At 39.0% G+C, this 27,316-nt stretch overlaps 1 protein-coding gene across 1 annotated transcript in view; it reads right to left on the bottom strand.

The window, feature by feature from the left end:
• The window catches only part of Lpp (LIM domain containing preferred translocation partner in lipoma), a 421,297-nt gene that overhangs the window by 167,739 nt on the left and 226,242 nt on the right, over window positions 1-27,316 (bottom strand). The window lies entirely within an intron of this gene.

Genomic DNA, 27,316 nt, shown 5'->3' with positions numbered 1-27,316 from the left:
AATGTCCCTGTTGAGAATGCAATGCAGTTCATAAGGCGCTCATCTAAAGCTGTTACTATTATTGTTAATTTTGTGTCTGATGGAGGAGACAGCTTGAGCATCATGATACAAAGTGACCATATGGAGTACAATACAACACATTTATGGTCATATGCAAATTCATCAGCTCCTCAGAGTGGCTAAATATTTTCAAAATTACATAAGCACACACACACACACACACACACACACACACACACACACACACACACACACACACACACCTTCACAGCATTCTGGGTTAGGGTTACAAGTCACACTTGACACATTTTCCTATTCTTTTCTCCCAAGCCAAGACATTACTAGCACCCATGTTTTCTGGGAGGAAAAGCTAAGTTACATCCATCAGCAGACTCACAAATTAATCTCTCTGTTTTGTTCTAGTTTTCATTGAAGCATCTTTTTCTTCCCATTACGAGTCAGGATCTAGCTTACTCTTTTTTCTCCATGAGGCCAGATTCCAGCTCTTATTGGCCAGCATGTCCTTCATGACATGTATCATAACACTTAAGGCACAGTGGTAAAAGCTAACTAGATGTGTAATATGCAATGGAAAGGGAATAAAGTTTAGAGTCATTCCTTTTCTGGCATTTCTGGGCTGAGCTCTTGGCTAAATCTTTATGACTTTCTCAAGTTCTCTGCTTATTTATAAGGTAAAAGGATGTGGCACACCCTAGGCCTATGCAATAATCACTATTTCACTGGTTATTACATTCCAGTTGATTTTCCTACATTCTTTGAATGACCAATTCAAAAATGTTTTAGACATAGTCAGGAAAATGCTAGTGTAGAAACTTTAAGCACATATATTGGATCAAACACTAAATCTCCAGAGGGAAGAGAGAATTCATTTGTTATACTAATGTTTAAGCCATCTCAGTCACTCCTTCCTTCTATCCTCCCTTTATTCAAAGTGGAAAAAAGCCTGTTACTGCAAAGCAACCATGTGGTGGGAATTGAGGCTTGGAAGAAGGCAGCCTGTGCTGATCCTGGATCTGATAAATACAGAAAAATATACTACAAACTATAATGAAAAGTATGAATGGGTGTGCCTGGGAATCTTTCAAGTAGCTCTTCATGTTCCAGTTGTTTGAATGAGAACAGTTTGCAGTGTGGCTATAATTTGTTGCAGCACATGAGAGTCCTCCATTCCCCAAACATGCCAGGGTCTCATACTACATCATCCCAGAATCTTGCCCAGACCTCTGAGAAGTGCAAGAGGCCTCTCTGGCTCAATCACCTTGAAAACTCAACCCTGATCAACTTGAGTAATAATATCTACATGTGTCTTCTACTTCACAAACTACCTAAAAATGGAAGCAAACCCTAGGAGATTGAATATTCTTGAGGTTTGTTATAGCTCTTATATAGCTGTTTCAATAATTTGCCCTTCCTTGCCAGAAATAATAAAACAGGATTCTGTTTTTGAGCAGATATCTTTAAAAGCTGGATTCCACCAGAATATGGTAGCCCCCGCCGTCTTTTCTCCAAGACATTCTCCCTATTTTGTTACTATTGTTTTGAGACAGGGTATTTCTATGTAGCCCCAGCCACCCTGAAACTCTCTGTATAGACCTTGTTAGCTTCAAACTCACAGAGACCTACCTGCCTCTGTCTCTCAAGTGCTGGGATTAAAGGCATGTGCCACCACACTTGGCTATTTTTTTTTTCATTTTCTAAATGCCTTTCCCTTATAACAATTTTCTGTTCATCCATGCAACCTAATAGAAAGTCCAACTGTAGCAATGGACACAAAACGACAGAGGAAAACCTGAAGCTCAGAATTGAAATATATGATTCTAGGGAGGTTGTACAACAAGACAAGGCTTCCACACCTTGATGAGAAAGAATACACCTGTTGCAGTATCTCTTGGCTACATACTCTCATGTGGTGCAAACAGATGTAGTGTACTTAGAACTCTGAACTCTTACATGCTATTGAGGACCTAGAACTGCAGTTCAGTCCCTACAAGTCCAGAAGTGCATTTGCTGCACAATAAACCACTGGTGGAAGCAGAACTCCACTGATGTATACTGGCTTCTAAGCTTGTCACAGGCTAACACAGCACCTCTGAATAGAGGGTGCAGGACAGACCTGAAGCAATTCCAGTGTGCTTGGGCCATTCCAAGTTAGTTTGTCTTTCTTACTCTTTTCTCCTTCCTGGCTTCATTTTTCCTTCTTTTTAAAAGTGGTTTTGTTGAGAACTTCATAGTTAAACACTATATCTACATAACTCCAGTCCTCTCATGAACTCCTCCTCTGTCCCCCAACCTCTATCCAGAGTAATTTTTCTTTCTTTTCTTCTTTCTTTTTTTTTTGAGGGGGGGGGTTAGACAGGGTTTCTCTGTATAATAGTCCTGGCTGGCCTGTAACTCACTTTGTAGACCAGGCTGACCTTCAATTCACAGAGAATCGCCTGCCTCTACCTCTCAAGTGCTGGGATTAAAGGCTGCACCACCATTGCCTATCACTTTTCTATGTCTACTTTTGAAGCAGAAAAGCCAGATGATTGATGAAACTCTAGATTCAGGCTACAGTCCACATGAGCCCACTAATGCCACCCCATCAGCAAGCCATGATCCCTGTACCACAGCCAACAGTACTGCTGTCTGAAGTGATGTTTTCAATTCTTCCATTTTTAAAAAACTAACACAGAGCAGGGTACCTTCTTCTCTTTCATAATAAACAAGTTAGTTGTCTATGATCCTAAACTTTGGCAGAGGTGGGAAGAGAGTTGGGGAAATGCCTTCATCACATTAAGAGGTTTGTCATGTTTTTGAGAGGATTTTCTTGGTTTAGGATAGCCAAGAGCAGGGCAGGAAAGCCCAGGCTACATAAGGAATACAGCTGAAAGTGAGCCTGGAGTAAGCCAATAGCAGCAGTCCTTCTGCTTCTGTTTCTAGCTCTTGCCTTATCTTTCCTTGATGGAGGGCTATATTTTCTAACATAAAACAAACTCTTCCCTCTCCATGTTGCTTTTGGTTGTGGTGTTCATCACAGCAACAGAAAGTACAGGAGAATACAAGCCTTTCAGGCTGGCGTGGAGACACTCTTTTACAACACTTCCAGATTATATGTGCAAGCCTCTAAGCATAACAGATCTAGCAATTAGCATCAGATGGCACCTAACACTAATTTTGCCAGCAACTTCCATAACTGTTCCACTCACAGACTTGCCATTTCGAGTCAGCATACATGTTTGAGGTTTATAAAGTCTGAAGTAATAAACACATGACAGCCTCTAGAGACCCCACTGCTTGGCTTTCTCATGAAGAGAAAGAACATAGACCTTGCAATCAACGATGCTCCGAGTTCAAAGGTTAGTTTTGTTACCCACATGGACACATGTATTGAATATTTCAGTTTTCAGATTTGATATTACAGAATGAGACGGCCCACTACGTACGGAACAAACTGGAATGTATACAGGAAGAAGGCTTACCCAGCATTTGATGTGTAACAGCTGCCCATTTTTTTTTTTTTTTTTTTTTTTTTTTTTTTTACTGTTTCTTCTTATTTTTACTATTAGCGCAAGATTTAGTTAATTCAGCTGGAGTTTGGGTACCTCAGCATTACCAAAGCCAACTGAGGTTTCAAAATGAAAAGCTTCCTGAAGTAAATTATACTGTAGACTGTGGTATGTTAAATGATGTAAATGCAAGATTCTACCCAAGGCAGGCAGCAAGGGTGGAGAGCCAGGCCATTTCTCTATGAATAAAAAGTGAGAGGAAAAAATGGACCAAAATTCTTCATGGATGCTGAATGTGGGTTGGGGATGTAGCATAGAAGTGGAGTGTTTGGCCTAATGAGTGAATGGTCCTGCATTCGATGCCCAATACTTCAAAACTCAAGTAGCAACAATAATTACAAAAACAAAACAAAACAAAACAACAACAAAAAACAACCAAACAAACAAAAAAACCCAAGACCCTCCTAAAAACCCAGAATCCATGGACATTTAAGTGTTCCCCAAAATGAAGTGGGGAAATACTGTTTGAGACCAGCAGGAAAGATTATTAGGAGCATGAAGGGCAGGGGACCCTTTCGGTAACAACTGGGTGACAAAGTTTCTGGCGATATACTTTGTAAAATAATTACACCTCAACACACCTCTAGTGTCCCAAAGGGTATCGTAGATACACTAAGCAAGGATCTTTGCTCACACATGGGATAGTACAATTAGTATATGAGCTTGTAGGTAAATTCAGAAAGTCAAGCATACCTTAATATATTCCAGGAAGCTCCTGTGTTTGCTATGGCATGTCTATGGAATACTCCTCTCTACAATGGGCAGAGACAGCATGCAAGGGATTATTTTATTAACCATCTCCTAGTGAGACAATATGAGTCAATCTTCAGTGTGGGTTAGATTAAAAATAAATAAATAATGGGAATCCCTGCCTTTGCTCATAGTGCTCCATGTGAGTTGTGGGTTGTGCTCCAGGCAGCTTCTGCTTCAGCAACAGAACCCTTGCCTTCTATTTCTCATCCTCAAAACAGCGCAATCTGCCCATTTCCTCTCTTCCAACAGGCCACAGATGCAGAACTACAGAGTCAGGAAGAGAAAGGATGAGTACAATCCACAGTTTCAAATAGCAGCTGGCAAGGAAACCCTGTCAAATGGCCCCCAACACCACAGTGTTTTCAAAACCACAGGAAGACAGCAAATACAAGTTTCATTGTTTTGACTGCAAATACAAGTTTCATTGTTTTAAATGTAAGTTTAAGAGGGGGAATATAAAGTTGTATGCCAATCACTGACACTGTAGAATAGTGAGCACTTTTATGGTTATTTAGTAACTGCACTAATTTTGAAGTGGGCGGACAATACCTTCTCCTTTCTCTCACACTATTATATAGAGCCTCAGTCATTTATAGGACTGCATAGCCCACTGTAGGTACATGGGGCCTTGGAGTTACAAAAGACAAAGGCTTCAGATTTTGCCTTTCTCCTGGCTAGAAATATACATCCTTCTACTTGGAAAAGCAAACACAAAAACAAACCAAAAACCTATGACAGTTTGTGACATGTTCATCCTTCATAGGAAAGTTATTTACAAGTTAAGTCCTTTATTATATGTGTCCATATCATATCATATCATATCATGTCATATCATGTCATATAATAAGGATTCTTAGCAAATAAGCACTGAATGGATAGGAAACAAAAATATCAATAAATTAAAAAATGAACTTAGGTCTTCAAAAAAAATAATTATTTAAATCCTGACTGCAGTTCCCCCAACTCCTCTCTTCCCAGTCCCTCCCTGCATCTCCCCCTTATTCTCCCCTCACCCCAATCCACCCATCTTCCATTTCTGTTCAGAAAAAGGCAAGTCTCACACGAACTTGTCTGAATCGACAGGTATAGAAGTTGGAATGTAATTTCCCATCATGAAGTAGGAAGCAACTCCTATCATGGCAACTTAGTTGCTATAGCTCTGCTCTTTCCACAGCCAGATCTCTAGGAAAGAAAACTCTTGTTTCAGCAACAGCTCCAGAGAACAAACTTGGGGAAAGAGGAAGCAATTCAAGAGCCCTGTTATCCCCAGAGACAGAGTGAGAGGCACAGACAACCTGATGTTGCCTGTAGAGGTCATCTCTGCCTGGGACAGGGAGTAGGAAATGGTAGCCAGCAGGAACAATTGGTTCAGAAATCCCCCCCAACCCCTACCCTCCAAACACGAGGACAAAAAGATAAAAAGCACCGTTACCAGGGTTCTTTAACTCCACATCTGGCCAAGTGGTAACAACAGCAAGAATTTTAAAAACTAATAAAAATCATTGAATACCTAAAATCAACCTGGAACCTAGAAGACAATGTACCAAACCCAGGAGGCTGAATCTTGAGGGGTAAATGTAGACATGAGCATGCTTACAGTTTCTCTCTATATGCACCATCTGGTGATTTTAAATAATAACATCTGTAACAATGGAAAAATTAGAGAAAAGTGCTACAGCCAACAGCACTGGAAAAACCGCCTCTTATTAGCACCATGAAAGATTATAAACCTGTATTCTGCCTTCCAGGAATGCAAATAGCTTCCTAATTTCCACTCATCCCAGGCCCTAGTGAAATCCCTGTATCGATAGTTCAGACTGATTCAGTCCCATGACACCTAAAGTGTCAGCAAAACATTTAAAATGCAAAGAAGATTTATGGGGGGCTTTTCAAGTACATGTATTTGAACAACTGGTAAAGAATATCTTCTCAGTCCCTTGTGGCAATATTAAATAAGACCACTGAAGAAGACTTACTTTTTATTAGATGCAGTAAACAATACAAAAACTGTATAACATTCAGAGCTGTCATTTGCTATTATTAAATGATCAGTCTGCTACCCCAAGTATTACAGCCAATTCGGGCTTGAAGTTTACTATACCTCCATGAATACCAGGGCATACATTATCAATATATCAAATAAGACGTGTGGCTATCCATGTAACATGAATCAATTACTATGTAACAGTCAAAAAGGGCAGAGGAGAAGTTGGCTTTCCCCAAAGAATATGTATGTCTTAGAATCTATGACTTTATAAGCAAGGGGAACAATGGGACAGATTCTGAAATTATTAAACTTGCTCCTTTATCATGTCAAGATATAAATTTCCTGTTCATTAATCAACTACATTTATGTTTTTCATAGAAAGTATGGCTGCATTTGGAGGGAGGAAAGGGAGAAATGATGTAATTATACTATAGTCTTATAACAAATGAAATATTAAAAATGTCAATAAATATCACAAACTTATAAAGTAAACACTGACTATTCTCACTCATTTATTGTCAAGAGTTTTCTTTTCTTTCTTTCTTTCTTTTTTTTTTTTTTTTTAACAGATATTAGTATGATCGGCAAGGTACTCATGAAACTTGTTTAGGGATAAGAAACATTATGATAAAATAACTTGTTCCTTATAGACTCTCTAAGCAAAAGAGATTATGTTTAGGTAAATATCAACAGTTACCTTTCCAAGCTATCAATGTACAGTCTGAGAAATGATCAGAGGTCAAGGCCAAAAAGAAGGCAGAAGTCTTGCTTCGGTTGTGTGGCACCTTGACCCAACAATGGAAAACTGGAATGACTTAGGGCATAGAGGAAACAATCCAGGAAGAGCTAAATTGCATAACTAACTATGTGGAAAAAACTATGTGGAGTATGTGGGAGGAATTGCAATGGACCCATTAGGTTAGAAACCCACAACTAACAAGAGGTGCCAATGACATCCAAGGCCAGAAAGGCAATGGAAGAAAATAACAGGGACTTTGGATAACAATGGGGACCATGTAAATAAGGGCACTGACCAGGACAAAAAGCTGCTGTCAGGAGATGAGGCAGTCCACAGTTTCAACTACATATTGGTACCCCAAATTCCTAGGTTATCTATGTTTGTGATCAACTACATTCCAAGTTAAGTGGAATCTTCAAACATGCTTGTGGCAAAAGCTGTAGCCCTGACCACATGTGTTAAATCCAGTAGGGAAATTATAAAGGGAAGGAGGAAGTGAGAGTGTGACAATGCAGAGGCCAGTCTAGTGCAACATGTGATCCGGCTCCAAATGTGGTTCAGACCCCAAATACCAGCCTGAAGTAGCCTTGGGTAGCAGTGAAGTGAAAGCAAAAGGGAATAAACTTCTCTTGATGGAGAAATAAACAAGCTGGGTTGATGGGAGATGTCATTCTGTATAAATGTTTCTCATACTGCTTAATGAATACTGAATAAAGCACTGTTGGCCAATAGGAAAGCAAGATAGGTGGAAAGATGAGACAAGGAGGAAAGAGGAAGTAGTAAGGAGGAGTCAAGATGGAGAGACTAGGGAGATAAGACTCCTGCCCCATTCCCTGGTAAGATGAAAGCACGTGGAAATACGTAGATTAACAGAAATGGGTTAATACTTAAGACAGAGCTAAGCGATAAGAAACTAGTACCTGGCCAACAGCATTATATCAAATACAGAGTCTCTGTGTGTTAACTGGGGCAGGCGCGGTGGCGGGACCAGACCAGCGGCGGGAGGACAAACTTTACTCTTTACACTGGGTTTTAACCTGAGTATTTTCTTAAACATTGCTTGAAGTCTCTGAGCCCATAGGTGCAACCTTCCCTATGCGGAATTTGATCTTCTCTCTTTGAGAAGAAGCGCTTGGACCCTAGGAGACTTAAAGCATGGCTCCTGTCTTTGCCTTCGCTCTTCTACTTTCCATGTTGCATGCTCTGAGTAAGTGAGATTCCCTCTCAGTCTCAGGGTAGACATGAATGTGGAAAGTCTCAGGGCCATGTTGCTATTGCAGAGTTTATAGCACAAATTTTATAAAAAGTAGTCACCTAATAAATACTGGTGGAATACAATACCAACTAAAGTGTCAGATTTTGAGCAAGCTACTAGGTTACATTTACCAACAGAATTCTAGAAAAATTTTGAAAAAGCAACAACATTACATCTCAAGAAGGACCATGCACTTGCTCTTCTATTTTCTTATCTGTTTTACTTCTCGTTATCTCCAGCATTTCAGCAGGAAAGTAAGAAGTGACTGACCCATGGAAACAACGGCAAATTGCTTGGTGATCTTGCCCTGCCTTCTGTGCTAGACTGGAACTCCCGGCTAAATAAATGTGCTATTCACAGATCATGCAGCAGACAGGGAAGAATGAAGCATGAGGGAACGATCTAATCCCCAGTCTTGCCTCTTATGCGCAAATACCCACTAAGAAAGCAGATTATCTTTTGGCTGCTTCCATGCCACTAGAGAGCCTGGAATTAGAGTCCTTAAGCTCCAAATGCACTTGTTCAGAAGCAATTATACATACTATACTTCCTAAATCTTTCTTTAATACCTGAAAATTTAAGAACCCCACACTACATGGGGAACTCAGCTATGCTATTTGCTATGCACAACTCCCAACACCAATTCTGCATGTCATGTTAGAGAAATCAACAATCTCTTACTGCACATTGTTCATGTCACAGGCACAACATCATGAGAATTCCAGTCTCAGAGTAAAGGGAAAAGAGAAAGAATTCAAATAAAACCCCAAACCCAACAACCCAGGAAATTGGGGAAAAATATAAAAGAACGAAAAAAAAAGAGCCCTAATTTAATACATCATTTTTAAGAATAAATGAGGTTACAAATCCACATTTGGAAGAACAGAATCTAGTCCATATGTACCAGATACCATTTTTTTTTTCCCAAACTCAAATTCCGGATTCCAAAATGTATACTCTCTCTCTATACTGAGGTAACAGCTTGTCAGAGAAATGTGGCAAGCAACAGCAGGCCTAGCACAGCAGATGGGATATATTTTTACACCGGCTTTAAGTGATAATATGAGTTTACATAGGGTCATCCTAAATATTGTTTAAGTGCATGAAATGACTCCAGTCACTGCCTAACCTTGAGTAGGCTGTTTTGCTTTCAGTTCGTCTCAATTTGCTGCCGTCAAGACTTCATCAAGACAAGTCTCTTTTCTTTGGAACAGGAACTGTACCAATTTTTAAGATCTTCTTTTCAGAGTCATGCACAGATTTTACATGGCCAGTAACAAAGAGAGGAGACAATAGATGGTAAAATATTTCTCCTTAACACAGTGGACTCCTTCAGCCTCTGTCAATGGGTCAGAAATGATATGTGTGCAGGCAGTTAAAAAACCTGAAGTGGCAGGTGGAGAGGTTGAGACCCCTTCTGCAAATCCTAGCTGTTTTCCTCACTGGCCCCATTAGAATCCTTGAGTCACTGGTTCCAACTGGAAGACATACCTCCTAATAACTACTAGAATTGTTGGCATGGCAGGTGTACAAAAGGGTCCAAGCAAACATTTATTAAAGAGTTAGTTCAGGGTTTACAGCCTTCTCCTCTAATGCCAGAGCACATTCTGCTTGCTGATATAGATGGAGAGTGTTTGATTTTTAACTCTGACTTTGATGAACTCAAGGATTTTAAGTAAATTCTATATAACCACTGAAAAATTTTCTGTGTTCATTCACAAAAAGAGCATATACACTTGAAGGTAGGGTTTAATTGTGTTCACCAGACCCAAGATGAATGATAAATAGGCATTTATTAGGAGAGCACTTACACAAATAATAGTCTTCCTGCTCCAGAAGATGCAGTCTCTGCCCTTCTGATGTTCCGATGTTCTTACTGCAAACTAAGAGTGAGCCAGCCCCTCCTCTACCTTACAATGGATAACATCTGAACACCTGAAAGCACACCCATAGGGTGTTCACGGGCAAAGCAAGATGCCACTACATACATTAATTTCCCAGAAATATTAAGGAAGCTTAAGGGATGACAACTTGTGTCGATGCCTTCACTGTGTACACTTCTGCTTAGACAAGGCTTCTGTAATATGGCGGGACAGGCTAGACAAGGACTGGACACATTTGGAGATGCCATCAAGACATTAAGCACTATTTTCCCCTTCAGCTTCCAATGTAGTACAATTACCACATGAGTGTCCAGACAGCCGGGATATTAATTATACTGTTCAATACTTTGTCTCAGGTTCTAGTGGAGAGACTGGTTCACAGGGGGCTCTCAAAAGTATACACAGAACAACTGGTGTCTAATGACAGGCCCATTTGGGCACAACTCTTCCCACCTTCTTGTTCAGAAAACCCTATGCTAAAGAGTCCTGCACAACACACTCTACTTCCCAACCAAGGAAATATAGTGTGATTAGCTTAGCTTGCACCGATGGCAGGTGGATTCTCCATCCACCCATGCTGCTGTAATGCACCTTCTAAGTCCAGTGAGATAGGTCACCTTATTTGATCATGAATAACGTTTCTGGATCTTTAAGATTCCCTCCTGCAGGGAAAGGGGCAATGTAATAAAATAGTCAACCAGTAATTGTACTGGATGAGACAATCAGATTAGAGAACTAAGAATTTGGTCTTAAATCTTTAGAGCAGGAGATAGAGACATGCTATTTGTTTAGTAAAGAACAAGATCTTACAGGAATATTAACAATTGCTAACATGATTAGTTTATTAGCTTCTTCAGCCACTTATCACTTGATAGAGGCTGCCCAAGTTGGTTGGCATTCTGGGAGAGAATGACGAGGTGGATATGATAAAGGACTCTTGGGGAAGATAAATGCAAATGACTGAATTTCTGCTAAAATATTAATTTCAGTTAAGTTGGGTCTGGTCCTGCCAACTAATTTACAGGAGATGATGTAATTACGCTCTACATGCAAAATTTCCCTAAAATGCAAAATTCATAATTCTCTACTTCTTAAAAAATTAGGTCATGTTATTAAGTTAAATTGAACTCAAGACTTCTTAAATTTACTGAGTAATAAAAAGATACTAATAATGTTTAGCATGAGACTCAATTTTCTAATAAAAGTTACAGGAAAACAATAGGATTAAGTGATTTATCAGAACTCGTCTGATCTCTTATGCTAAAACCCCACTGTTTATCTGGGAATTTTACATTTTCTAGAAAGTAACAACTGTTTTGGGGACCATGAAATACTGAATACTTGTGGCCCTTTTGGCACAGAAAAGAACCTGTACAAATTACAATAATCACTGATGCTCAATTCTAGCATAAAAAGTATTGAAGGTCAAAGAATACACATGAATCCACAAAAAATGTAGCACCTAAGAAACGCCTACAACCTTTCTCAGTTTATTATAAATGGAAACAGAGGTCCTCAGAAGACCATTGGACTTACGACTCCTTTCCTTCCCCGAGCTTAAAGCATCAGAGGCTGGGGGTACACTGGCACTGTGAAACAGGAGCCAGGCATGGGTCTATCTGCCTGCAAGGGGACATTCTCTCTCAGTGAGGAACTCTCTATCCTGAGATGCCAAGTATGGAGTTTTAGCATGTAAAGCAGCAGAATAGATCCTAACTTACTTACTAGTTTTCTCTGTTTTGAGCTCTGCTAATATTTCTATACCCAAAGACAAGAAGCAATCTTTTGACACAAAGATCACTTGGACATAATCCAAAACAGAAGATCCTGACAGACTCTGAAATATTTCAACATTTCTCCTGCTCCATAGCTAAAGACTGAACCAATGACTGAACTCTTCCTCATGTTTCTCTTCACCCATCCCCCTTTACTGTCCCTTTTCTCTTCCTCCTGTCTAAGGACTAATGACAACATTCAGTAAAATGATAAGTATAACTTTTTAAAAATCAAATCACTGAGTTAATACATAAAACTTTTAAATTTACAGTTGTTTCAATAAATGTAGATGTGTTCTAACAGTATCTTCATTAAAGACAAAACCAAGAAACAGTAACAACAAAAATAGGTAAAACAGACATGTGACTGTTTTTCATTCATAAAAGGTCACCGGCCACCTAGGTTTTATGCATTTAGCGGCATGCCAAAGAAAGGCTGTAATAACTACACCTCACAGAGTCTCATCACCAAGTGGGGTGATGACACAGGCAATCATATTAATATGAAGGAGAAGGTTTCCTTTCACAGTATGATAATCATAAGGCAAGAGGGAGCAATCATCTTACTCAAGTTTCTGAAAAGGCTCACAGATAGGTAACTCTTAACACCCAACTGAGCCCACGACCCCTTTGGCTGTGTTCAGTTATCCAAGCATACATGGTAACAATTCAGTGTGCATTCCAGGTCTAATTATACAAATGCTATATCAGTCCTTTTATAAATCAACATCCCCTAATTGTGGTCCTGAAAATATCCTGATAGCAACATAAGAGGCACTATTTTGCAAGTTCCCACTTCCTATTTTTCTTAGTGTATCTGAAAAGGGCATTCACCCTGCTTCCTAAAAATCCATGTAATGTATGTGTGTGTACATACCAAATGCAGGAAGTCAAGTACTACAGAAAAGGGAGGTTGGGAATCTGGTAGTGGAACTCATTTAAAAGAGTTTATCTTTAGTTTATTGGGTACAAGAAGACTTTAAAGGCCTAAAATAAAGCTGCCTGTAAAATACTCCATTTCCCTAATGGCTTGCAACCTTCACTGTGTATTATCGTTTCCAAGACATGTCCCTCTGTTTGGTCTTGAGTTTGTATCTACAATGAAAGGAATAGCCACAGACTCCTGGCAACAGCCTACCACTGGCATCCACATGCATTTCTGTGATTTCCTTGTGCACCACAACTTCACCACGTACAGTGAGCTATGACTCCTTTTTCTGCTCTCTTGTTTGTTCCTTCCTTTGTGTTTTCAGGAGATTTGTACTCTCATCTGTTCTGTTTGATGACACTTTGTCAATTAGATGCATTCCATTCAGTACAGAAGTTCATTAAATTCAGATAACACACCATTCTTGCATGCTGACTGATGTTTATTAATGTAAAATGTGACAGGAATAATCCAGCAGGGAATTGGAGCTTTTTGTTGCATCACTCAGACATCAGAATAATACAGTTCATCTGCAATTCATCAGAGGCTTATAATATTATTTACATATTTAAAGATTTCTTGAAGTCATATGCCTTTGAGAAATTCAGTACAGTGTGTATTGCAGGAAGATAAATCATATATAGGCAATGTGCTGATTCACAATCCCTAAATAGCTTTAAATTTTGTGCTCTTTGTGCAATTAATCTTAGGCTCATAATAAGATATTTGTGGTTATTAACAACTACAATAGTATTAACCTTTACATTTAAAAGATTAAGTGCAATTTTCAAAGTAGTTTCTTAAGGAACTGTGAGAAGTGTCTCAGGTTCTCTTTTTCATATGCAAATGCAAAACAAATAAATATGCTGTTGGGGGAAATAATCTGGGCAAGAAATGTTAACCGCAGAGGACTATGCATCATACTTCATGAGCAGGTGAGGATGTTGAGAAAGCAAAGCATAGGACCACCAACCAGGCAGACAGATGCCGGACATCAGTTTCACTTCATTATCCTCAAACCTTTATGTTTTAAAACACAGCCCATAATAACCTTATTCCTATAATAGGAATAGGGAAAAATAAACTGGGAGGCAATGAAGACTGGTGGTGGTGGGTGGGTCCTAAACAATAAGTTTGAAAAGAGTCTTCCAGCTTTCCAATCCCGTGGGTGGGCACAGGAGAATGTGTTTGTGTGGCACAGGACCCAAACCACAAGCAAAACCCTTAACATAAAATGTAAATGAAATAAACCAGTCAAACATTGATCTGTGTAATGAGTTTCTGTGAGAAGTCTTGCCACGCTGTAAGAGGGAACAAGGATTTGCAGGAATATAGGGGAATTGAATAGGAAAGACCCATAAGGCTGTGTTTACTAGTTTGCCTTCTTGCCTGATAGACTTTTACTATACAAATTGACTTTGGAATACACCCAAAGAAATATTTCTTAAATAAATGACTGACACAGGACCGTACTAGCAACCATGTAAACTATATAGCTATACAGCTAGTTGTGTAAACATTAGAGATCCTATCTTTTAGATGCAAGACTTCAAAGCAGTCAAAATGTGTGAAGGTTGTCCTGCTAGAAAGCATTCTGGCTATGTGGTTCCTGGCTGTGACCATATGCTTTACTCTATAGCATATTCCAGTCAATGGACTCCATCCATGATCATGAAACCCTTGTGAAAAAGAGACATATGATATATACAATCAACAGAGTGTTATAGAATAAAGTACAACTAATAACAATATGTTATTTTATACCATAAACAATCCATTAGGGATACTGCTGCTGGTAAATATTAAGTATCTAGATTATATTTGGAAATACAAAGCAGAAATGCAGGGTAGCTGCCAGCTTTGTGGTTACTAAGAACACCTCATATTTCCTGAAAGAACAATCCAAGTCTCCAAATTGCTCCGTCATTATTTCAAACCTAAGCGCTATGTGGAAATGGGGCTCCAGGGGATTATCAAATGATTCTTTTGTCTTCAGGGTAACATGGGTAACCTCACCAGTTCAGTAGACTGGCAATAGAGCCAACAGAAAGGACAGAATGTCACAGTGTTGTCATCTTGCAGCATCGTGAGAAACTGAAGATGTCTGGTGAATACTGGTTCTCCTGAGTTGGGAGGTTTGCAGGGGTCAGAATATGTCCTTCATAGGTTCATGGGTTTGTACACTTTGGAGCACAGATGGTAGCACTGCTTTGGGACATTATTGAACTAAAGGAGAAGGCGCCAAGCTGAAGAAAGTACCTTACTGGGGGTTGGGGGCGGCTCTCTAAGTTTTTGTCTTTTTTCTCTGCTTCCTTTGTGCTGCCAAATGTGACCAACCACTTCCTTGCCATTGCCACTGTGCCATGCCATTCCTGTCATGAATGACATTATCACTCTGGAAACCTAAGCCAAAACAAACCTATTCTTCTTCAAGTCACTTTCGGTCATGGTGTTTTAGGACAGTAACAGAAGAGTAACTAATATAGTGAGAGATGTTTAAATGTTCCCCAAGGTAGGTGGCTCTCAAAAGGCAATGATTCATATGGATCTCATATCCACACGTTTATATTATTAAAACTATAATGTTTCCAGGTCAGGAATGCAAAGACAGAAGATATGCATTTTTAGTGTTTATTGGAACATGAAGCTGTGCATATCCAGGAATTTTCAACTAATACTGTTCTTCATGAACTAGGACTTGGTGAGTGGAGCAGAAATGGTACTGAAGGGGTAATATTTGTTCTGTACTACTTACTTCTGTTAGCTGTATAAGAGAAAAGCACATATTACTTTACTTAGGAAATAACTGGAGAAGTATAGAACACTTATTGATAGTTAAGTGACAAGAACTTTAGTTCCTCATTCATCACTGTTGTCACTATGCTGATTAGCAAATGCTTCAGACACCCCCGGGATCTTCAAGGTTAATAAGAATACAGAGACTGTATATATCTGCGCTTGCCTTATGCTATTTCTTCTTTGAAGAACCATTCCCATGATGCCAATGTGTCAGAAAATAGAGTGCTGTGGACATGCAACACAGACACTGTCATTTCCAATAGTCTGGGAAAGGCTTATTTATACATTGGGCTTTTGGATTAGTCAACTTAAAACTTTTTAAAAGACATCTCTGATAGAGGAATAATTTATTAGAAGCAGAAAGAAATGTATTACACAATGGGTTAAAGGACACAGAGACAAGCTCTTCAGCTGGAATGGTTGAATTCTGCAAACTGTAAAGGAATATTGGGAACATTCCACAAAGGACATAAAACCCTCTAGCAGAGAGACTTGATTCTATGGGCAAAGGAAGCTATTAATAGATAAACTAAGGTATAGCAAAGTAGCAAAAACCAAAACAAAAACAATATAAAATGTAAGAGACCGGTGGTAAAGTCAGTTGATAGGCATCACTGATCAGTGATTTATAACAGCAAGGAAATCTAAGTGTAATCCGAGATACTGCTGCTGGTAGGCATTAAGCATCTAGATTATATTTGGAAATACAATGCTGACTACAGCTGACAGGACAATCACACAGTTCTGTGCCTTCCACCCAGATCAAAGTAGACCAGCTGTGATAAACACCTGCCCTCCCTGCTTCTAAATATCCAGACCTTGATAGTTCTCAGGAACTTTTCCATCACTAAAATATTAAAAGGAACATGCACGCTGGAAGAGAAAGGGGAGGGAATGCTTGACAAGAGGAACTATTTCATATGACAGCCTCAGCCAATTTAAAATCCCTCAAACAATTCAGGAGTTAACAAAATACCAGAAGGCTTGAAAATATTCATGGAAAAAAATGGGGCAGTGCATACTTTATTTGGAAAGCCCTGTGGGAAATGAGGGATCAAGTATTACCTTCAAAGCTCCAAACATAATCCCCTTTTCAAGAACTACTGAGTTGAGTGGTTAGCAAGAAGGAGGACCACGTGAGAGAGAAAGCACACGGTATTGGAAAGCTTGGATTTGAATTCTCTCTTCACAATTGCCTGTCCTTGTGATTGCTCTGTGCTGTGATCCCGTTTCCTTTTCTATTTCCCTGAGCTGTTGGGAACCTCTAACCCCAGTAGCATACTGCACTCGAACACACAGCGGTCTTGTGAGGTGTGCACTGTTGCTTGCTTAAGCAGGTAGCTTTCATAGACTCTTCATTCCACATGGAGCAAACAAGGCTGATTTGCTCAGCATTATAGATCTAGACAGTGGGAAAGCCTCATCAATTGTGAGGGATCTAGAGCCTCTCTACATTGAGTCATAAGAAATAACTCACCTGTCAGTCATTTAATAATACTGCCTGGCCTTATGTCATTTGCTTGTAATTTGGCAAAACAGCTTTGCCTCAAGGTGTTGGCAGGTAGGCAAAATGGCTGCTGTTTTTTTTCAGTACTGTGTTTTTAAATTTGTTTGCTTTTCCCTGAATGTATCTACACAACTTGTTCTCTGATTTGGGGATCTCAGTTTGCAATTACTGCACAGCCTGGAAATCTACTTTACAGAATAAAATCACTGGCTGCCACATCATCAAGTCAGTCAGTATCTGAAGGTAGAATGTAGGAGGTCTGTTAACCTGTCTGTAGGACTTAGCTTTTGAAGCCTGGGCCTTCTTAAAATCCAAGAATTCTCTAGATAGAAGACTTTCATTGCTTGCTATATGTACGAGGATAAAGCCACAGTTCAAAGATTAATATAATGGATGCATGTTACCAAAAAAAGTTTAAAACATTGCATTGCCTAAACCTGTGGATAGACTAATTCTTCCTAATACCCAATAGGTATATCCTCTCCTTTGAGAAACACTTATATGCATTATGAAAGTTTTAGCCATTTTCTTTTTTGATTTTTCGAAATAGGGTGTCTCTGTGTAACCTTGGCTATCCTAGAACTCACTCTGCTGATAATGCTGGCCCAGACTGGTCTCAGACTCACAGAGATCTGATTGCCTCTGCTTCCCAAGTGCTGGGATTAATGGTATGTGCTACTATCACCCAGCTAAAATTTTAGAATTTTAAGGCTGGAAAATCCTTCACAGTGAAGCATTCCACCAACAGGTTCAGTTCATTTCATAACAGAGTCCTCACTTCAGTGTTCCAACCTCTTCTGGAAGGTGATCACATCGCTTTCAAAGCAATGGAGTCTTTGAGATAAGTGAGACTCCTACCAATCAGCTGCTGCTAAGCTTCTCCATGCACTTCATCTATACCATGTTTCTAAGAACCAGCTGCAAAACTAAGTGCAATTTTTAAGACAGGTTTTTAATTCTTTGAAATTATAATAAAATTATACAATGTCCCCATTTGGTTTCCTCCTCCCTTCAAATCTTATATGTATTGCCACCATCCTATTCTCTTTCAAATTCATGGCTGTGTGTGTGTGTGTGTGTGTGTGTGTGTGTGTGTGTGTGTGTGTGTGTGTCTGTGAAACCAAGAGTCTTATGCTCCATTTAGTCCTCAGAGCTAGTATGGCCCATTCCCTACATTTTGTGTTCCCCTTTTCCCCCACTTTAAGTGCAATAGCATGTATGAAGCAAACTCTGGACATTTTCTACCTTTTGGTAGGAATGGTACATTTTCTCTAGGCAGCTTTGGATTCTGGAACTAGTAACAGAATGGGGTGGTTGGAGACCCACACTGATATTCAGGGTCATGGGAGATGTGTGTGGCCCATTAATAAAGGAGTAGACCATAAGAGCCTTCATTCAGAGGAAGCCTATGAGTTATGCATTATGTATCTTCCATTGTCACTAGGTTTCTCAAACATATAGCTGTATTTATGTGATTAAGTTATTAGCATTTTGGTTTCTAGAGTTTTTTTCTACAAAATTATGTTTGTTTGTTTTTTTGCAATTATTCTTCCATATGCTGACCTGTTTAAAGAAATTATTTGACTAAGTTTTCTGGTCTCATCTCTGAGCATGACTAGAAAGAACACTCAGAACTGTTTTCTTTCTGCTGGGTATAACCAAGTTGGAGCTGTCTTCTCATTCTTGACTCACTACATAGTACAGGCTGCAGTGCCAGAAAAGTTATCCCTAAAGGGATCTACAGATGTGGTGATGAATCCACAATCCCCAACAACACATCACAGAAGAGACTGGCTCTCCTCCTGGTCCTGATGTAGAAACACAGCAGGGCTGAGAAATATTGACGGACCTCATCTTCTTGCTAAGTACAGTGCTGATGCAGTTATTTGAAGAAAGTTGTGGAAAATTGCTCCATTTGGCATTGTCATTGATTTGTGAAGACGTGTGGGGTATATGTGTACACACATAGACACCACTCAGCCAGACAGAGTTTAATCATCTGAATTTTAAGGGTTTTGTTGATTTCTACAAGAAAGTATGTGGGAATCTTGAAGCAAAATATGGCTAAATTAGTAACATATACCACTTTAAGGCATTCTAACAAACAAACAGAATACATCTCCAGAACTCCTCCACTCCCTGTCTTTTCTCGTTCTTCTCTTTTTCTCATGAATGGTCCTTCTGAATCCGATTGGGGGTACTGCTGCCTAAGTTCAGGAAGCAAGACTTGAACAGCAGCAATGCCCTTCAGAACCTCCTCTTAGATCCTAAAGGGCATTGTTCTTTTTTTCACAGTCCTTAGTATTCTCTGCTTTCTACACCCATTTGGAAATAAGAGTTGCACACCAGCGCCAACACATTTTGGATTTGCCTTTACATAAATGAGGGGACTTATCTTGTTCCAGGTATGGTGAAGTCATCAGAAAAAAATTCCCATGACTTTTATTTACAAGTTTAAAACCGGGGCCAAGGACATTAAAGCAAATAGTGAAACTGCTACATGAAAATCAAACACACCAGGATCATTGAAACCTATAATCCCTCTTAGAGAAGCAAGCAATGGGGAAAGGGGAAAACCACTGATAGAACACAGCCAATTAAATATCGGTCAGTTTACCCAGGAACAGATAAGGTCAAAAGGAAGAAAGTAAAATCAAGGCAAATAAATTGAAAACATAAGTGAATGAAGCTTGTGTTTACATGGGGCAGATTCATAAGATGAGCCTATGAATGCTCTGAGTCAACATTGTAAGGCTGAAGATACCCCAACTTAATAGCCTAGAAATTCCACATACGCCTGTACTACATATGAAAAAAGGCTAAACACATCCTAGGTCAGAAGACATGCCTATGGATACAAATGCCAGTGTAAAATGAATTTACATCCAAATGGGGTTGGTGGCATAGCTTAACTGTTCAGCGTTTGCCTAACATGCATAAAGCCCCCAGTTTCAATCCCTAGTACCATAGAAAGAAATGAAATACTATCAGAGTAAAAAAGTATCTTTTGGATAGGACAGAACCACCTTACTCATGAATGTAGGAGTGGTGTTTTTTTTTTCACCTGTACAAAATTGGCACAAGATCAAGGTGTCAACTCTTGAGCATGAGTGGTGACAGCTTCACAAGCCCCACTATAATGAGGAACCATGAACAGTTGGCTTCTGAGAGAGGGAGAGCCAGTTTTCTTTAAGGGGTTGGCTTCTGAAAGGACCATGATCTATGGATGATCCCACACCTAGAAGTAAATGGACAGCACCAATTGGAGTGGAGCGAAGTTATTAAAACTGAAGAGGACATGAAGTTGAGTGCCAAGGAATATGGATCAAAATATATAATGTTGTATGAAACTATCAAAGAATTAATTTAAAAATATATGGCAGATATTCAGTTCCCTTTTTCCTCAGTCTTCTCATTAACTTAGATGATGTCCAAGACATTCCTTAAAACTCATCTGCCTGGAAGGAATTTAGGAATTTATCCTCTCATAAAAACGGTACTGTAATTGAATGCTAGGTTCACAAGCTAATCCAAAAATTCTATTAAACCCATAATTATGTTAACCATGTTTTTGGAACCAAAAATAGAGACATGGTATGACAAGTTCAATCACAAGATGAAAATGATAATAATGATAATAACTAAAGTTTACAGTTAGAAATGGTTCTAAGAGCTTGAATGTGTGCCCATTTGATCCTTCCAACAGCCCAGTGGGGAAAGTTCATGTATAATTCCTGTCATAGTTGATGTCCACAGAGGTTAGGAGAGCTGCATGAGGCTCAAGAAAGAATGAAGCTACATGAACAGAAGCATGAGCGCAGACTCTCCGACACTGTCTCACACCACCTATGCCTTACTAAGAAAGAGTCGAAAGCCCCATCTGACTTTATCTAGTCCACACTCAGTGCTGCAAGATGATAGGCATTATAATCAATCCTTCCTGTAAGTTCAGGAAGGGTGTTGGGGAAGGAGGTGTACTTACAAACCACCATCAGAAGTTTCTATGACCCATCACAATGAACAAAGGCCAAACAAAGGCTTCGGGGGTGGGGTAAAGAGCCTTATCTAGGGCTAGGGGTATACAGAGAAGACAGTTCAACTACATGGTAAATACACTGGACAGTATGGAAATGGATAATCAGCATGCAAGTCTGGAGCCTCAGCACAGCAAAATTTGGGACTCTGTGAGTGATGGGCCTCAGATCCCATTTCTTCTCTTTGATCCCATATTAGGAAATGATGCTGAAACCTTTTCCACATCTCACCTAAGTTCTGCCATGAAAGAAAACTGCAATGAGCAGATACAACAGCTGCTGAGGGTCCATGCCTGCTATAACAATAAAGGGGAAGTAGAGAAATCAGCAGACAGTTATAACAGTCTTATGGCATTTAATGAGGTCAGTGAGGAAGCAGGGAAGCTGATGGCATCCAGACTAGTGTTAACTCAACCAGTAGGAAGTGTAACATCAGGTGAAAGCATAAAACAAAACATGCCAATGTCTAAAACTAGACAGTCCATTCCAGTGTAATTAAAGTCAAAGGGCCTTTCTCTCCCGGAATGAAGGACATATCTGTAGACTGAGGCCAGGAAAGTTTGACCAAAGAGACAGCCCTGTAGCTTTGGGAGGACAAATAGTGTTGAGCCAGTTTTGCTGTTTATAAGTATTGAAACCTTGAACAAATCACATAGCTGCCAAGAACAATACTTTTTCTTAATAAAATAGAGACAATGATTATAACAAAACTCAAGTGAAAAGACAAAAGAAATAAAAGTTGTAGCACTACTTCATATGCTGTGAATCTATTATTTCATGTCAAATTATTTAAATACAAACATGAAGTGCCCTGAAAGGAAACATTTGTTTTTAATCTTGTCTAACTACAGAGGCTCATTCCACTTTCCCTGTGAGATCTTTCCTAGAACTCAAAGTTAGTCCACTGTGTGCTCAGTTCCTCCTCTAGTTATTTACTTCATATCCCAGCATAGGGCAGAACAGTATTACTGGATGGGCAGCCCATCTTTACTAGAGGTGAGGACTTCTAGATGTACACTGTGTTACCCTGTGTCACTGTCCTTGCAATTTACAGAATTACCAAGGCATAGGATATCTGTATAAAAATAATTAAAAAAAAAACTGGTGAAGAGGGTAATGGTGTACGTTCTTTTTTCATCATCTCTTAGCTAAGGTATTGTGTATATGTATCTTCTGTTCTTTTTTAAATTTTCTAAATTTTATTGAGACATTCAGTACTACATGTTATACAGATTGGAAATATTATTGACAAGAAAGTTTTCCTTGCTTTCCACTGATTAGTATTTATTTCAAAGTATTAGTAGATGTCAAAGACCAGCAAACATTTTGAAATAAAGAAATAATTAATACTATAGAAGTTGTGGGCTATTTAACCCTTTGCAGCTACTCAACTCTGAATGTAGGAAGATCAACTACAGACAAACTATAAAAAAAGGAGCAAGCTTACACTCCCAGTAGAGCCATGTAGATAATCACAGTCATAGACTGGGCCACTGTCTTCTAATCTCAATGAAGAGTTTTAGATCATTTGTTGGAGGGTAATGATGATAATGGCAATGGTTATTATTATGGTACAGAATATGCTAGACAAGCAAACTACAACTGAGAAGTATCTTCAGACTCCCATTCTCTTATTTCGAATATTATCAAGATAAGGAGAGAACACTAAGCATCAGTTTTTCCAATGACTAATCATACGTTGCAATGAACATTTCAGGCCTCTGAAAATACTTAAGTATCCTGATTTTTAACCTCTCACTTGATGAGTAATTCAGGCACACATCCATTAAAAACTCATCCATAAGAAGAGAGAATAACAGAAAGCAAGCATTAAGAGCCATTATGTGCATTCTTCATCCATGGCAGGCACATGGACAATTCTAGCAACATGGAAACACACAGTATCAGAAAGCTATGCTTCCTGTTATTAGGAGTATGTCCTTCTTCACATAAGGACAGAATAAACTCATAGTAAACACTTACTGAGTAGAGGGCACAAAGATGTGATTCTAGTTCACAGGCACCATTCATAGTATGCACTGAATTTGGGATGAGATCATTGTCACTTAGCACACAGCACTATTTGTTTAACTCCCCTATAGATCCATAACATTTTATTGGTTGTTTTTTCTCTGTTGATGAATTGTATGTTACTAGTTCAAATCTGCATTGAGGTTACATAGCACCTTCTCCTACTGTATAATGACTGAATGGATGGATGGAGGACTAAAAATATTATACTATTAAGTGAGAAATCTAATCTGTTCTTTAGCACAGCATGAGGTGGAAAAATAAAAAGATATAGATATAAATATAAGGTAGCTTTAGCAATGTAGTAGGGCAAGATGGAAATACAGTGAAAGTATGACAAATGGTTGAGGTCATATCCTTCTTCAAAGCCTTCTATATGTTTCATTGGCACCGAGTTCATCAGAAACTTGGCACAAGGCATTGGAATTAGGTTTTACACATCTGTCTCATTTGTTAATTTTGAACATTTGAAAACAGGAATTATAGTTGATTACATTCCGGAATTATAGTTGGTTTCTCTGTTTCTCTTCTCTCTCTTGTCTTGTCTCATCTTATTCCATTTCTTCTTTTCTCTGTTTTCCTTTCCCCTCACCTTTCTCTATTTCTGAGTGGCTAACTCGAGGCCTTGATAAAGTATAAATGTCATTATCTACTTGAAGACTGAAAAACTGGATGCCGGACAAGGGATTATTATATTAAGTGTTTTGCTTTCACCTCAGTACTGAAAAGATGGTTTGGATCCAGACCACAGTGTTAGCTAGGGTTATTACTTTCTACAGCAGCATGAGCCTTAAAAGTCGAGCCCTGACTCTTTGGGGGAAGCTTCAGTGAAGGATGGTCTGATTTGAAGTGGAGAAACTAAAGAAACATTGAACCAGAGAGCCACAATCAGTACCCCCTAAACCTGGAAGACCCTCTAGCAAATGGTTTTAGACCTGCTCTACAAGGGCACACACACACATACAAACACACATAATGCTCACACACTGTCCTGAAGTAGTTACAGTATAACAGTGATATTACAACAGTGGTATGGGTTCAGCATTATCCTATAATTGGTACTATCAGAGCATTATACATTGAGGGTTTTAAGAAATATAAAATTAGTTTTTGTGTATTGAATTTTATTGCATGTAAAATGTCCTTTCAATGTGCAGTAACCTTGGTACAAACAGAACATTTTTTTATTAAGTTCAGAGTGACAATGACAATAGATTTTGAGGAGATAACACAAATGACAACAGAACATCTTTTAAGCCAATACTTCGTTTGCCAGAATTAGAATTGAGTGAACACCCTCTCGTCCAAAGCATTACAGAAAGAGAAGAACTTTACATAGAGGCAGAAGAATTGTTTTGACGTGTGCAAATTAGCTTGGGTCTAAGAGCCAAGAAGCCAGTATAGCCTAGCAACAAGTTGGTTCAAGCTGGACACCAATAAAATGGAAGGAGAAACATAAACCTCCGGGCCAGATCCACCCCAAATGGAAACTTCTACACAAAATGGAGACATTCCCCAAATACCAAATAAGAACTGGAAGTCAAGATAGAGTAACAACACCAAGTGGTGGTGGGGAGGTCCGGTGGAAACAAGAGCACAGAGGACAGGGGTCTTGCTACAATGGGCCAAAGGAGATGACATGACATGAGCTGACTGACCATACTTGGGAGTATTATCTGAAGAGAAGACCTCAGACGCTTTCACTAGCATCTAACTACCTATCTTGATTTAGCATCATGAAAGTTCAAACGGATTTTCCTGAGCCTTAGATGTACCTATGTGAATGAAGCACAACCCTGAAAAGCCTGCAGAACCACACCAGTAACCCTATATTGTTCTAGAGATGCTTAAGTCAAGTTCATTATAACATTACCATACCATGTGCTTAGACCAAATGCCATTATAAACCTATGGGGAAGGTTTGCCGTTTTCCAACTTATTTTCTAAGTTATTGTATACAGAGAATTTTCTCATGATCTAACTTTTGAGCGTCAACATAGAAGAAAAAAATCTGACTTATGAATCAAAACATTGAGACTCCAAAATACCAAATGACAACTGCAGTCCTATCTTTGACCACAGGCTCTGTGTCCTGACCGCATTACACAGTCCCTTCACCTGGTGCCACCTCATGCTTAATTATAAAACAGTGACACTTTTTTGACGAATGGAAAGCATGCTAGCATAGCCAAGGCGAAGCTGGGAAGGATCAGGTCAGGACAGTGATGATATTTTAGGGAAATGACCGGCAGTGACCCTTTTCTTGAAGGAATGTGCTTGAGGTAAACTCAAAGCTCAGATGGTCTGAGTTAATCCCATGTGGACAGGATGGCTGTGATGTCTGTTCTGCGGTCCTCATAAGAAGCAGGGCTAATGTGAATGCCTCCCTGTCTCACATCTACACCCCTTTGTCACTTAAAGGTGTTCAAAGAGTCTGAGGAGGTGGGGCTTGGAGGCAGGGAGAAGTTCCTCTTAAGCTTGGAAGGGCATCAGCACTGACCATGTCCTGTAGTGTAAACACATTAAATCAAACTAAACCTAAAGAGAGCAAGAGAAAAGGGGTAAGTGAATCAAGTCTTCATTTCTGTTTATAATCCTTACTGGGAACTATTTTGTTATTAGTAAAAGATCCATCATAAGTTCTATCTTCAGATCTGGGAGTTCCCAACTAATAGAGTCCAAGTCAAACCCCTTAATTAATTGTGCTAGGTACGATGAATGTCCCAAGATAAGCAGTGTCATTCATGGGAAAGACCAGAGGTATTAACATGGAGGTATCAGGGAGCTCAAAAGTAAATAGTATGAAACAGGAGTTCCAGCTGTGTAACAAGAAAGTTAAGTGGACAAGAAGTCAGTCTTAGTTGAAGATCCATCAAAGGACAAGAATTAGGTGAGACACTAACATGATGTCTTGGTTTAATAGATGTCAATAGTCAGATTGGTACATGGCATTCACTGTGAGATTCAGAGAGAATAAGGACTGAGTCAAATACAAATACCAGCAAGTAAAGAGATTTGGATGGAGATCGAAATGATTTAAAGGTGATAATGTATTTGTGATATAAGCACTCTAAAATAAAACCCAGCAGAGGCCAAGAGAAAAGGAGTAATGTAAACATTTTATAGTTTTATAGCCTTGAAGGGAAACTGAGGAAAGCCAGACACTTAGATGAATGACCAACAACAGTGCCATATCACACCCATAATATTCCATTTGGACAACAAACCTAATATTGGGAAAGAGAACTTTCTGCATTAACATGGGGCCTACACATAATGCAAAAGCCAGTAGACATCTTAGGCTACTTTACTTTTATTTCTTCGTTTAAACTGAGAAAAGCTAAAATGCAACTCATGAGATACATGCAATGGTAAATGGGTAAGGCTACTGTGCTCCAACTGAATGGCTTGAAAAATTTATTTTGGTATAAAATTTACTAAGTTTACATTCATTAATCTGACACAAATTATTTAAGTATCCTTTGTGAATCCTTTTTAAAACTCATTTTTCTTTCTTTTAAAAAATATTTTTAAAGAAATGACCCAGGATATTGAGAACAAGGCAAAAGTTAACAATCCTATCATATCAGGAAAAGAATGTATAAACAATTTTCTTCCAAATGGACTATTCTCCAAATATTTCTTCATGAACAAGCAAGGAAGTTTCTTCCCATTACAAAGCCTCACAGGCACCTTGCATGTTAGCAAGGAGGCAACCAAGCCCCCAAGTCACAGTGCTTATTGGCACTTGGCTCCTAATGTAGTGTTGTATTGGTAAAACAAGTCAAGGCAACAGTCTGCTGAATACACATTGTTCTCAAAACTGTTAATAAAAAATTGCTGAAGGCCTAGACTAGCCATATAAGTAAAGGTTGAGAGGATGTGTAAATTTTTTTCTGAAGTATTTGTAACAAAAGTTATATCTAACTTTTCTGGGTCTGTGGATTGTAGTATGGTTATCCTTTAATTTACAGAAAATGCCCATTTAAATGAGTACATATTAATTTGCCTTTCTGGATGTGGCTTACCTTTTTTCAGGATTTTTTTCTGGTTCCA

Source organism: Phodopus roborovskii, unplaced genomic scaffold, assembly GCF_943737965.1.
Source record: "Phodopus roborovskii unplaced genomic scaffold, PHOROB, whole genome shotgun sequence".
Lineage (NCBI taxonomy): Eukaryota > Metazoa > Chordata > Mammalia > Rodentia > Cricetidae > Phodopus > Phodopus roborovskii.
Note: the sequence above shows the minus strand (reverse complement) of the source record. Positions and strands in the feature narration are given on the sequence as shown.